The 12,854-nt window shown below is 39.7% G+C and overlaps 1 pseudogene; it reads left to right on the forward strand.

Annotated features, from left to right (window-relative positions):
• Positions 1-11,132, forward strand: part of LOC104967320 (olfactory receptor 51B5-like) — a 16,317-nt pseudogene extending 5,185 nt beyond the window's left edge.
• Positions 11,133-12,854: the final 1,722 nt, after the last annotated feature.

Raw genomic sequence — 12,854 nt, forward strand, 5'->3', positions numbered from 1 at the left:
AGTTGTGTTATCAGTGTGTAGTTGTGTGTTATCAGTTGTAGCAGGTGGAGCCCTTGGTGGTGGAATGTGTTGGGGTAGCCAAATGGATGACAAGTGTGAGAGCAGCTCCTGCTGATTCGTAGCAACGATTTGAATCATTTTTTATTTTGTGGGCTTTTTGTCTTACAAATCCGAACCCTGATTCCTGTTACTCCACTGGTTTTCGGAGTATACAACTGCATTCAGGTAATAATGTTCCCATTCGTTCAATTGGTCATCTAGTATTAATCATTTAATGGATTACTGAGCGACCTACTGGAAATCATGGAAAGACGCAAGATACATTAAGCAACTACTACGAGAAACCAAACAGCCAAGAGACCTAACACAGATATAAAAAAATAAGAAAATAAAATAAAAAATACTACCGGTTGAAAAGAAATGGACACAAAGATATGCAAAACAACTAGAAAGAGGCAAATAAATGCCACAAAGAGAAACAATATATATTCTATTCTATGAGATTGCATTATGGGAAATGTATGTTTTAGTGTTCTTTGTCTTTGCCAGGAATCCCTCTAGCTTTTTTTTCGCCGTTCCGTGCAAGTCCACCAGTTTTATGGTGTTTTTGTACCCAGAATGCATTGTTGCTTTCACACACGAGTACACACATTGAGAGGGGTGATTTTAATATATTCAGCAGACATCGAGAATGTGCACTGGCTTTTGAAGTACAAGCACAAGACATTAAAGCCCTGGGGACCGTGAATAATGGCGACCACAGACCTGCTGTCAAAGCTGTGAATACACACCGTCTGTGTGCCGCAGGTGAAACACTGACAGTCGACTCGCCGTCCAGAGGCAATCCCACAGTTTGCTTTTCTGTCTGACAGTTCTGTCTGCCTCTAAAGGACTCACACACACACATACGCAGTCATTTGAAACTGAAGGGCCTTTAAGTCACGCAACAAAGACAATCTTCAGTCAGACACACGTTTCTTTTTTTACATGTTCCGTCTAATGAGATGCTGCCTCACACTTCTCATTGTGTGTATGTGTGTGTGTACATTTACATAGCAGTGCATGTGTATCCTCCTGGGACCTATTGCGTGTTATTAGAGGAGCATTAAGTGATTTGTGGTTCTAATGATGCAGTTTGTGGCATAATACCAACTCCTCCTGCAGAGCTGGTTGGCTTGGTGTCTATTGGTAAAAATGACCTCGTTATTTTGGTTGTCTGATTGTCAGCAGAAATACAGAGCATGGGGGGTTGACATTATCTCTCCTCCGCAATCTGGTAATGTTTAGCATGAAAGGCATCAACTGCAGCAGCCTCACTCAAAAGGCAAACCCAAACGCTTACATTTTTTTTACCTTTGTTTTATCGGATCATCATTATTTTCTGTTTCAAATATTCTGTGGATCAGCTGTGATGAGAAATTCTTAAAAACAATTCTAAACCTCAAAAACATTAAATATTAGGGGAATCGATATTATCTCACATTCGATAAATGAAAATAAATATTTAAAAAAATCTAATATTACAGCAATTCCCAAAACGGTTACAAACTGTTGGCAACACGGCACCAAAGTGTATCTGTCCTTTCTTCTGGTTCCAAATTCAAACGATCCAAGAAATAGATCCTTTGATTTCAGTAACGTCGTGGACTATGTCCTCCGTATTTGAAACTCACCGTGACCCGTTCATTGAGGCCATTTTTTTATAATGACTGTGTGAAGCACTTTGGACAAATGTATTCATGAACGTTGTAATCAGCGTCAGAAGAGGTTTGCAATGATAATGGTTTTAGGAGACCGTTATGGACAATAGCCGAGAGAGAGGGGCCGGTGGAGACATGAAACGTTCGCTTCATTGATCTGAACTGTTGCTCAGCAGCTGCTTTGCAATTCAATTTGGGAGGCAGCATTGAGGGCCGTCCACAGGGGCTCGATCGGCCCCTATACTCTCAACACACTCTCAATGTTGAAGTTGATTGGCAGCTGCTTTCTCCATCCTTGTGTAACCCATGGCAACCAGACACCTTGATGAGGGCAAAGGGAAGGAGTAAACGGAAAGGAAGTAAAAAGGATTCTACCAATTTAGAGACAAAACAAGCTGTTTTTGTCTGACTTGGGTTTAGTGTGTGTGTGTGTGTGTGTGTGTGTGTGTGTGTGTGTGTGTGTGTGTGTGTGTGTGTGTGTGTGGCGAGGTGTGACTCCCCACTACATGGTAGTCGTATAGTGATGATGTGTCTCGAGCCAAAAAGTGGTCCTGAACGCTCATGGCAATGGGTTTAATTATTAATAGCTGCATGTCTCATGTTATTGATATAAAGCCGGTCTGGTGTAGCTAAGTTATGTGCCGTGTGAATTAATTCAGATTGTCATGAATATTTTGTAGGAGGTACAAAGTTTGAATTTGTGCAGGTAGGATTGAAACCACATAAACAATACAAACACGCATCCTGATGAAAAAGACCTCAGGTTAAATTGATCGGGGAACTGAGGGGAATGAATGTATTATAATTAATAATAGTCTGGCTGAAAAAGTCAATCTTCTACATCAATACAGAGCAGCCCCATGAGACTGTGTTGTTGGGGATCAACACTAAGTCACTGATGTGATTGTTTGCTGTATAGTAAGAGGCTGAAGAAGATCCTGAAAACACTTATGTGCTTTTTTTGCCTTTTCATCTTAACCTCTGTGCCGTAGACCATTCAATAAGGCACAAAGTGGTTTGTCCATACACCCTGTAGTATAATGCCATTTGTAGATGACTTGTCTCAGCTACAGGTTCATTTGTAGAGTGGGAATGGTGGCCAAGCCAAGCAAAATAAAGCCTTACGGCTGTTAGGAGGCACATGTTGCAATTGGCAGTCTTCCAAGTCTTCATGCTGCCTCGACTGATTTGAATGCACTTGTTTAGAGGGGAACAGATGAACCTGCCATGATCATATCCATAAGCCCGAGTAATTTCCTTTTATACAGCAGGCCAACATAGTTTTTCCACACAAACAGGAGGAAATTGTTTATTTGTTTAAAACATGTTTTCTGTGATGGATGCATCCCTATTTGGAGCTCTAGTGAGTATTTGTGGCAGCAGGGCGTTGTATGTGGGATTGAATCAAAATAAGAGTGTGTGTGTGTGTTCATGGTAAATAAGGAACAGGTCACCCGGTGCAAGATGTGGCTTACATGAATGTGTTGTTGATAGTTTTTAGAGCTCCTTGGCACAAAGAATGAATCTATATCAGGCTTTGATACACACACAACACTTGTTAGTAGATACATTCAAGTTATGTACTCCCATGTACACACAGTACTACCAGGACTAAACTGGAATAATATCAGATGCAGTTTGATCAATGGTGTGCTTCTAGCGGTGTCAATAATCACATTAATCCCGGTGTGTTTTGAGCAGCAGAATATGCACACCAATACATAATAAGCTACTTATTGATCGAATGCTAAATCTGATCTATATAATCACTCAGAACTGCTTTATTGTTCTTGTGTGCGATCCATGAGTGTGTCTGTGTGTGCCCATGCTTTAAGGCATACAAACAACCAGTAGTACATGAGCATTGTGTACGGACTGTAAGTGAGCTGGTAGGGAGAGAACTGCAGAGATAGCAGACTAAATAAATGTCCTGCACTTACACAATACTGAAAGGCAGGCGTGTGTGTGTCATAAAGATAAGCAGTATGGAGTGCTGTCTTTGTGTTGTATAAGTGTGTTAAAGAAAACAAAACACACACACACATGGCCATAGTGTGCAAGTCTATTTTAGGAATTCACCAGCCGCATAGACATTTGTTGTCAAGACAATGAACTTGAAATGTCCTTTTTTCAAAGCTGTCGTATAAACACTTTGGATAAAGCTGACTAACAAAAAGTGTAAAGGCCAGCGCGTTTCCTAGGCAACTCTGTGCGGAGAAAGCTGATTGAGGCCTCTAATCTGCGGCCATCACAAGAGCAGAGATTCTCTCACAGGGATTATCCTGCTGTCTGCATGCTCACACACAACCTCCATCAACAGATAGATTAGTTCATCTGTATTCTGGTAAATCGAGACGTCTACAGGAAACAACGTAAGCCTGTTTGTACTTAATATGGTTGTAAGGTTGCTTCAGGCATTAATAATGACCGCCTCAGAACGGTTTAATAATTAGTTTGAACTCTGGAGGAGCTTTGTCAAGTATGAGCAAATAATCCTGGCGATGTCACAATGATGTAATCAAGGTTATCTCCGCATTATGACACATAATATACGGTGTAGCTGCATTATTGGAAATGTTGGCTTCATTGTTAAAGGGGCTGTATTTTGCACTTTTCCTGGAAAAAAAGGGCCTCTTTAAATATTTAATATATTCTAATGTTTCTTTTTTGTGGCTAGAAAATTCAATGAAATGTAAAAAATTTTGGCCTGTATCATTTTCAATGCATTTCCTCCATATTTTGTACTTTTGGAAATCTATATCATTTAAAATCTTTGTAAATGAACAATATTTGACTGCATAGCATTGGTTTATAATCATTTATTCCAAGTACACGAGCAAGTACATATGCCCATCCTCCTCTCATCCATACAGTTACATCTACATTACATATATAAAACTGTTTCTGGTCTTTATTTTATTGGAAACCATCGGAGATTTGACTGCGATCTAAATATGACCCCAGTGGTTTGCTGCTACTAAAAATGTTTGGTGTCGCTTGGTTTAACTCCAGACCAAACGAAGAGTTTTTCTTCCACTAACGACAAGTTCAAACTTTCCCCATAGCTCCTTTACCTTTTCATTGCACCTCTGAAATGTTTTATGTCCTTAAAAATGGAATAGTTATAGAAAAGGGAAGAAAACCCTAGGCTGATGATAACCTCCAATTTGTATATAACGTGTCAGCATTTTGTGACATATGCTTTTGCCTTTTAGACTGCTAATACTTCCTCTTAAGTCCATGTGTGTTGTGTCTTAAATGCCATCCCATGCTCTGTTGTGTTATCATGAATGTGTCATGTTCATGCTCTACTCATTGTCATGCATTTATTAATCTGCTTTTCTGTGTGCATTTGTTTTGACATTGCGCTCTTTTTTTGTTGTTTTTTGCTCCATGTTTTTCTGCACGTGGCTCGTCCGTAGCTTTGTACCAATGGCTCGAAGCAGACCGCCAGGGCAGGGATCCAGACGCTGCAGCCACAGGTAACTCATCAACTGTTCCACATCTCCATGACAGAGCATTACACCTCACACTGTCTGCATGCCTGTGTGTTGTCGCTCACTCAGCTGCTCCGTGCTAAGACATGTGACCTATATGACATCAGCCTTGTCCCAGTATAGATTCAAATCTCTTCAGACACAGACTCTGTTCATCAGCTTCTTCACATTTCAAAACCTCTTTTTCTCTCAGATGTCACTAAGTCCATTCTTGTCCGTGTCCATTCTCATTAAGCAGCCCCAACTTCTAAGGCATTGGTTACTAATGCTGTTTAGTAATATGCAACTCATTAAAGCTTCACACCTCTTGACCTCAACTAGTGATTAGGATGTTGGTGTTTAATCGCATTTAAAACTTGAATGTATCCTCTCTAGTTACTGAGCTACTGCAGCCACCAATTACTGTTGCTAGTAATAAGTCGATTTCTAAATGTGAGTTCAAAAGTAAATAAAGACTCTCAAAGTGACAATGGCTAATACATAATGCCTTCTTACTGTAAGGTAAATATTCAAAATGAAATGACTTAAATCCCCCTTTTTCAAAAACAGTGTTTGTTGTTAGGCCTGAGGGTAAACCAGATGTGTTTATACACACAAATTCATTTTCAGCAGGTTATAAAAGTGAAGACCGCAGGTTTGCTTTGTGACCGACGTTCGAGAGTAGAAGGGGTGAGAGGTTGCTATGGTTACTGTGCAGGGTATGAACAACCCAGACTAGAGGAAAATCAGCTTGAATAAATATACGGACATGGTTAAATTATAAATACCTAGTTGAAGTGAATGTGGGAGCCATGGTCTACTGAGAGCACTGCGAGTGAGTCTCACTGTCCGGTAAGAGCTGAAAAACTGAGATGGAACGACTCTAAAACTGTTAAAGGTCTGGCATTATTGCTTGAAAAAATTACAATTCAGCGATTGGTTAAGGCCCGTAGAGTCAGATTATCCTTGACCAATGAGGTTTTAGGACTGGAGCAGCCACTCGACATCCATGCTTAAGACGCTAACGTAGCTAACTAGTTTCTTGTAGCCGACCCAAAACAAATAGCAGGACATTGTGCACCATTACATATTTATAGTGTTTGGTATGTGGCCAATAACAAATGCCTGGGGATTGAATTATGTCGGTACCGGAACCATATAGCAATATAAGATTGGCCTCTCTATAAAAAGAAACGACAATAAACAGCAAGCAGCTTTTGACATGGAGTCAAGGAGAACATATACTTGATCAAGTGTTTTCACATAGTTTAAAAATCAAATGCAGAAATGCTTGTGTTAATTTAACTATTTGCTCTACTAAAGATGATGGTGCCTAACATACAACCTTCTAAACCTGACTTTATTTATCTTTTTTAGCAGTCTTAAACTTTTAGAAGTGGAAAAAGTGAAACTGCTATCAAGGCTTTGAATAAATATCTTGTTTATTTTCCCTTAAGAGAAATCACTGCAGTTGATATTTGAGTAAGGCTGACATCAGCTCTATGGAATGTAGATCGTGGTGTATCACTCTACCACTTCCACCTGGACTACACCCTTCAATTCACGTCATCCTCTTTTTCATTTCCTGTCTTCATTGCACAGTATTTGGGTCAACTTTTTCTGAGCTTGTTATCCAAATCAGTCCCTCCTGTCTTCTTCCCTCTCCTCATTTAAACCCTGAGGAAAGTAGGCGTCCAGTTGTTCTGCCTTCATGTTATTATTTGTATATGCACTTGTTTGCATACTGGAGTTTGGGGATTCACTCAAAGTAGAGAATGGAGGGCTTTAAACAAAGAAAGCCTCTCAATATTTTTCCTGTCACCTTCTGTTTGTCGTGGTTAAGACCTCCAGGGGCCTTAAGTAATACTAAGACCTCCTGGGACAAACAGCAAACTAGTCAAATACTGATTTGTTTTTTGTACATGCATGGAAAGATTCTTATCCGATCAGGTGTTGTAAATGTCATCTCATTCTTCACGTACGGCAGGATGAGTATATAGGATGAGGGAATCAGTTCGTGGCACCCGAGACTCTGAAGCATGATTTGTTTTTGTTTTGTTCTTGGAGCTTTCTTAAATGTCAACCGCCCTTTTCATTATTCATCTGGAATTGCTTCTCACCCTTTCACCCTCTCTCTTCCTTCCCCACACATGAAGGCCTCAAGGGTACAGACAGAGAAGTTTAGTGAAAATACTTCATGCCTAAGCAGGATTTATTCTTATTTGTCTCCCATGCATTTGTTCTTAAACGTGGCCGTGGGGAAATAACTTGCATGTTTTGTTTTTTTCAAACATTTTATAGAAAGAACAATGAATAGATGAATACAGAAAATAAGTGGAATAATCCATGGTAAATGTGAAACTTAAGTATATGAAGTTTAACTGATGCATTACACTGAATGGAAAGTGCTGAATTAATATAGACATCAAAGGAATATTAAGTATTTCTAGAATGTAATCATATGTACTTAAAAACACAACAAATAATGTATAAAAACGTAATCCGTTGTCCATTATAGGTCTGCTCAGGTGAGCTCAAGACACTGACTACTATTTGAGAATTTCCTGTAATTCCTGACACAAAACCCATATTGATCTGGTCACGCTTCAATGATCAATAAATAAACGCTCCAATCAATCTGTTAACCGCTCCTCCTTTATCGTCTCCAGCAACCTTCTGACCTCATTTTAATCTAAAAAAAATCCCAAACAATCTACAGTTCATACACTGGACCTGTGACTCAGAGCCCATTCACTTATCTAAAATCAATGTAGATTTGTCTCCACCTTGTATCGGGACGGAGAGCTGGTCACTGAAAGGAAATGAAATGGTGCGTGGGTTATCGGTGAGATTTATTATCCCACAGAGAGTCATTACAGAGCTGCAGATCTGACCCCAGTATCGGAGCCCCATCAGCACTTCATCAGCAAAAAAGTTTCATTTCTTACTCTGTTGCAGTTCCCCTGAGCGAGAGTCTTTATGATCTTTTTAATTGTCCCACTGGGGAGGAATACATTGTTGAATTGAATCAGAATTGCTTTTCCCTAGCTTATTAATGGTCGATAGTTGATGGTCAGAGAGACTAGCGGAAAAAGATCATTCCCGCCATGGATACCCGATGAATCATATTGAATGTGTTAATGTTATGCTGCATTCACATGATATGCGATTTGCTCACCGTGAGGTTGGGCACAAAGCTTTGCATTTAGCCAGAGATCAGTAGGCTACTAGCTAAGTTTATTTTTCTATGGTTACGTCCCCTGTTAGCTTGCCCCACTTAGCGTAGCTGTGATATGATTGGTTGCGTGTCTTAAAGGTCAGCAGTAACTAGGTAAGAGTTGAAATACTTTGAAACTTCTAAACTGTATTTCAGAGTAATTTGCAGCCTCAGTCAGTAGTTTATAACCTGAGCATATCTAAACGCGCAATGTATCACATCAATCGTTTTGTCGTTGCGCTACTTTTCCAAATCTGCATGAAGCTTACACAAAGGGGGATCAATAATAAATAAATAAAAACATGATATGCTCGTCACTTATGATAATTCTGTAAATTATTATAATGGGACACCTCCAGAAATGTCAATTTTCCCTAAAATAAATACCAAATGAGAAAGGTGAGTGCTGTAAATTGAAAGGTAGAAATGATTAAAATGGAAATCCAATACAAAATAATTGAAATTAACCTTTTTTTTGCTCCTTTTTCCAGAAGTAGGGATGTACTTACTGCCACGATACAATAACATTGTTTAAACCTCAATTCCCTCACCAGTTGTACGTTTGTGCTTCCCCTTGTGTTTCCATTTTCCTTATAAAGCATTTTGCTGATGCTGCGGTTTAGGAGGACTTTAAAATATGCCCATCGGCACATTACGTTTCTATTCTCACTCTAAAGGACCAAAAGTGCGACTGTGGTGTATAAACTGAAAGCATTGAAGGAAAGAAGGACTGTGATAGAGCCATTCATACTAGAATACATTGATGATGGATATGAGATAATGTAAGCAGTTCTGGTGAACAGCTGTTGTGTCCTGAACAGCTGTTTGGCTTTCTCGCATTAGACACAGTTTGTCTCTCTGTACTCGGGCAACTGTCTTTCTCTATATACTATGCAGTGTATATATATATATCTGGTAATTAAGACTAGGAAGCTCCGATATACACGACTAGGCAATACAGAACCAAATATGAACGTTGAGTATTTAACACATAGAAAAATGTAAAATACTATGATATGCTTTATTGTGAAAGGTAAGAAAAAAATGAACGGAATTGGTGTGCCATGCTTTTGTCAAGGTGGAAAGGAACAATAAAGATTGCTGTCGTTATCAATATATATATATGTATTATATGTGCTTATAGATATAGGCGCAACATTAACACCCGTTACACATAACATTCCTGGTTTGATGTCTATAATTGCGATTGGAAAGCTCAGAAAAGTAGACATAGATAAAATGTTATGTTTATACGTCCTGTTGTATTGGCATTAGGAAACAAAACTTTTGGAATAAATATGATTGTAGAGCAGTCCAGCTGCTGACAGAGAGGAATCTCAGGCATGCAGTCAGAGGCTGTCAGTGACATAAACTGAACATGAGCTCATCCTCCCCTTTCTCTGAACCCACCAGAAACATTCAATTATAAACAGCAACATTACACATCAAATAGTCTCAATGTCAACATTCATAGAAACTGGGTTAACACTAAGGCTGCTCGATTATGGCAAAAATCATAATTTCCATTATTTGGGTCAATTATTGATATCACGATTATTAAAAAACGATTGTCCATTTACTTTGAAAACATCAATTTATTGGAGAAAAAAAATGTGAACAGTATGTTTTTAACAGTTGATTACCCTGAACTTTAAGTATAATTCAACTGAAAAACCCAAAAAATAATTGAAAAAAAGTAATAAAAATATAATCGTTTTATTTTGATTACGTTGTTTTCGTAATCGTTGCAAGCCATAATCGTAATTGCGATTTAAAATACGATTAATTGAGCAGCCCTAGTTAACATGGAAAAGTTTGACAAATAGATATTTAAAGCTTCCTATGAATATATTAAATATTGTCTTACATTGGAGGCTGGTGATCTAGATATACCTACTGGTAGATATAATGCTGACCTTTTGTGTTTCTGCCACATCATTGTCTTTGTCTCTATCTTCTCTTGTCCAGGTGAGAACTTTGAGCAGAGTCCTCTGAAGAGAACCTTCAAGTCCAAAGTGTTGGCGCGCTACCCGGAGAACCTGGAGTGGAACCCCTTCGATCAGGATGCTGTCAACATGGTAGGTGGATCGTACCATTTATTTTGGGGGGGGGAACAAAGGACATTGCAGCTTTTTATATTTCAACTCAGTGGATGTGAGGTTTGGACAGGGTTTAAATGTCATTATTCTATATGTAATGTAGTTTTTATTTAGGTACATGGTTACAAAAATACATACGAATACATAAATGTCAACAATTTCTCACAAATCCAGACCTTGAGAAGTCCTTGAATTCATGTTTGAAAAGTGTGACCGTTGATGGCGCTGCTGCAGGTGCTAAACTGTCAGTACAGTGGGTGACCTTGTCAAGGAAAAACCAAAGCAGGGGCTTTGTGTTTCCCTCTCTCTCGTGGTCACCGCATATTTTTCCATCGGCCCTGGCGTCAGCATCGCTGAATAATTCAGCCTGGGTTCTCGCCTTTCGTTGCCATGGTTGAGGGCCCGTTGTGCAGCACTGCGGGGCCGAAACCCGACACCGGGATGATTGCGAGCTGTGGATGGAGGCTGAGAGACATTCTGCATCCTTCTCTCTTTCCATGTCTTGTGACCAACACAGCCCCTCATTTGCCCCTCTTATTCCTCTCATCCCATCATCCTCTCCTCTCTAGATCCCATCCCCTCCTCCTTCTCCTTCTGTGAGGTGAGAGATGGAGGAGGATGGGAGGTAAAGATGCTGTGATGATTGCTTTCAAACCCCAACACCTGCAGCCACACACAAAGACACAAATGTTCTTGGGGTTGTTTTTTAAGTCTGTGAACCATTTTCAAGGCCTTCCATTCACACATGTTTTTTATGCCTCTGTAGCAGATTCCAACAATTCCTCTGATTAGATAAAACAGTTGCAAATGGTGTGTGTGTGTGTGTGTGTGTGTGTGTGTGTGTGTGTGTGTGTGTGTGTGTGTGTGTGTGTGTGTGTGTGTGTGTGTGTGTGTGTGTGTGTGTGTGTGTGTGTGTGTGTGTGTGTGTGTGTGTGTGTGTGTGTGTGTGTGTGTGTGTGTGTGTGTGTGGTTGTGTTGTGTGTGTGTGTGTGTGTGTGTGTGTGTGTGTGTGTGTGTGTGTGTGTGTGTGTGTAGGAGTATTAGTGCATAATGCCCGTTCAGCCTTCTGTGCAGCCCTAATTGGGTCACGTCTCTACCTGAAGAATAATTAATGGAGACTGATTGTAAACACTGCTGGCTGCTTCATAATCATTTATACTAATTACAATCTTTTGCCTTGAATACTTAAGACTTTAGGAAGCCTACCTAGCATCCCCACAAACACACACACTTCCCATCTCCCCCCACAGCACAGTGATGGATCAGACATGAAAACACAATCACTTCACAGGATCATCTTCTTTTGCTTTTCCCCCTGTTCAGTTTGAGCTCCAGTTAACCTCTACCAACAGATACATCTTTGATAAAGCTGCACTGTACACAATCAACCATTCTCACTGTCTTCTGCTCCTATGGTGCTTATCCTTTTTCATGCAAGCAACATAAACAGTCATTTTGTGATGGAGGTCAGATTTATATTTGTTTCTCCTGAAGCCTGGTTGTTTCTTCTCACTGATGTTGCTGAGCGAGTCTGAACGCGCCTCTGATTAGGCGGCGAGTCGATACATTATAACAAAGCTAAATTCCTTCGCCTCGTTGTTAGAGATTCAGAGCATGTTTCTCACCGCTCTGTTAACCTCCCTCAGCTCGGCGGGGCTCAGAAGGGAACCGTATGAAATGTTTTCCACAAACACAACTAGAAAACGTGGTTGTGTTGAAGAATTATGTTCGACACAGACTGAGAATGGGGGCGAGAGGATCTGTCAGTACTGATCAGCGAGACACATGACTCATGCATAATCCAATCACATCACCCGGCACTGTGTGTAGGGGTGGGCGATATGACGATATATATCGTCGTGACAATATTAGGTCTCCACGATATGCTTTTTCAGAGATATCGTATCTATCGTGATAAAAAAAAAGTTACGTTAAAGTCTTTGATTGCACTTCAAGTCTAAAGTTTACATTTTAATTGTTTGGCACTGACTTTTCCTCATTGATGTTTTACTTAGTTATGTTTTACCCTCCTTTTCATGTTTATTGAAGTTCACTGCTAGTGCTACCTCAGAAAGTTCATTTTTATACTGAGAAACTTTGCCTTGAAGCCATATCAAAATGTTGAATTGTGAACTTTCTGAGGTAGCACTAGCAGTGAACTTCAATAAACATGAAAAGGAGGGTAACACATAACTAAGTAAAAGATAAAACATCAATGAGGAAAAGTCAGTGCCAAACAATTAAAATGTAAACTTTAGACTTGAAGTGCAATCAAAGACTTTAACGTAACTGAAGGGAAAAGCTATATAAATACCTTATTGATAAAATAAAATAGAAGCCAACANGTAGATGGGCGTGACTT

Source organism: Notothenia coriiceps, unplaced genomic scaffold (genome assembly GCF_000735185.1).
Source record: "Notothenia coriiceps isolate Sejong01 unplaced genomic scaffold, NC01 NC01_scaffold00037250, whole genome shotgun sequence".
In the NCBI taxonomy this organism is placed as follows: domain Eukaryota; kingdom Metazoa; phylum Chordata; class Actinopteri; order Perciformes; family Nototheniidae; genus Notothenia; species Notothenia coriiceps.